Genomic DNA, 2,258 nt, shown 5'->3' with positions numbered 1-2,258 from the left:
TATTATGCTGATGAAAAATTATAGTGGGAAACTTGGTTACAGAAGAGAGGAGAATCACTAGAATGATGTTGAAAAAGCACAGGGAAATGGGATCCGGTGGACCAGAGAAAATGTTGGTCTGAAGGAGAACAGACAAGTTTTCCATAGTAACAGAAGGAAAAGCAGGACAAATGGAGACAAATGTGTATAGGCTCATACACGAGTATAATCAAATAGTGTCCCAAACAGACCTCAAAAACCCTAAAAATTCACTTTCCATTTATCAAGAAGAAAAAAGAAAATCCACTTTCCATTTGCCAAAGATGTCTATTGTTTTTCCACCAATAGCCTTTATTAGAGGATTTTAATTGGATCCAAAGTCTGAATGAACATAATTTTACACAGGTGTTCTAACTCAATTAGCTGGAAAAGTACAAAAAATATTCAATTACAGTCAATCAAAACTACCTTGCCTTCAAATGTTCCCTAATAATGAATGAAGGAGGAAGCAAAGTTTGAAAGCTTTTTTCCACTTGAGTATACTACTCTTACTGCTTTTAATATTAGCTATATGACTAATAATAATATAACTCAACAATATCATTTCTTTCTGACTACAGTTTATTCTAGCTACAGGATAAGGCAATTGATTGTGGCTTTAGTAAATGATGCTATATCTCTTTTGACTTTCCCATACAATTTAATTTAAGAGTCCCTGGATTATGGTAAATTTGATATTGAAGTGATATTTTAAAAGCCTGTAGAAATATGTAATGCACTGAAATGGTGCACATCTGGATGGAACCCAAAAGCATTGCCTGCCACTCCACTTCAGGCCAAAGTCCCTGGAACACTGAAGCATCAATCCTTGGATCAGGGTCAGATTTGATCAATGTCCAAAATAAATCAATGATATAGGAAAAGTTGAACAAAACTGGCCATTAAACCCTAGAGAACAACTGAGGTTTGTATTTCTCATTCTAATGAGCTAACAAAAAATAAAAAACGATGAAACTACACAGTCTTAAACTCAAGCTGATACGTCCATGGACCACAGGTATAGGCAGTATATTCTCAATATTTCAATAGTTTAAGAATAGCACCTCTAAATGCAAAAACATCTTTACTCTATTTGAGAATATCTGATATTTACCTAGAGAACCAGTAATTTTTCCCATTCGATCCAAAAATTATGGCTAAGCCAAAACCTACAATTACTTTATTTCCATTAGTTGCTGGGAATCCGTCATTCTTCTGCTTCTGATGTGTTATATTGTTTCTGTCTTTTTCCAAATTAGCAGACCTAGAGTCACCCTAAAAGTAGACTGATTCTTTTTGGCACTACAAAATTAAATTGTTAAATTTCCGAATATCAAAAGCTCTTACAAATTGGACCTAAACTTTATCCATCATAGTTACCTATCCTTCACCAGGGCTACATAAGAACATAAAATAAGTAGCTCTAAAAAGAAGAAATACCATTATGCAATATGCATTATTGTCACCTTCTCGTACATTACTTGCTGAGTCATTAAAAAACATGCAAATCTGCACAAAGTACATGTCGTTGGAAAAGCACAGGAAATATCTGAAAGAAATGCAAGCACTTGACAATCAGGAAAGTGGCTGTTTAAAGGACAAGTTGATCTTTTCAAGCGATCTAATCTGCATGAATCATTAATATTTATTCAATTATTTAGGACACAATATTTATTTTTCACGGAAAGCTTCGTGAGAAGATTTATAATAGCCTTTTTAATGGTTACAATACTACTTCTGTTTATCTAAAGAATATCTCTTGCTTTATATATGTGCCCATAACCACATTCCAATGCTAAAAAACCAAATGCACAATGCAGTAGGTTTTTTTAACATTAACCAATTTATTTGTATTAATCTCCAGAGATGTAAGAAAGAAAAAAAAACAGTTTAGCATTTTTAAATACTTGTGTCATAAGGAACAGCAGCAGAAATAAGTAGAAATATAATTATGCCCAATATAATTAGCTAATATATAATTCCACATGTAAAATATAGTAATATGCATATGTAAATGTTTCCAATCATAGTTTTCTACCTATGGGACCAAATCTAGCTTTTCTCACTTTTGTCCTAAGTAGAAATTTCATGGGTGAGTCAGAGCTAAAACTCAAAAGAAAGTGAGGATGGAAATGAGTCAGGAAGTCTTTGAAACAAGCTATTTAAAAAAGTACCAATTTTCTTATTCATATTAATAGAAAACAGTTCTGTCTCAATAAAGTTATTTAATACTGTGAATG

Source organism: Pteropus vampyrus, unplaced genomic scaffold (assembly GCF_000151845.1).
Source record: "Pteropus vampyrus isolate Shadow unplaced genomic scaffold, Pvam_2.0 Scaffold30, whole genome shotgun sequence".
Lineage (NCBI taxonomy): Eukaryota > Metazoa > Chordata > Mammalia > Chiroptera > Pteropodidae > Pteropus > Pteropus vampyrus.
This window is presented reverse-complemented; position numbering follows the sequence as displayed.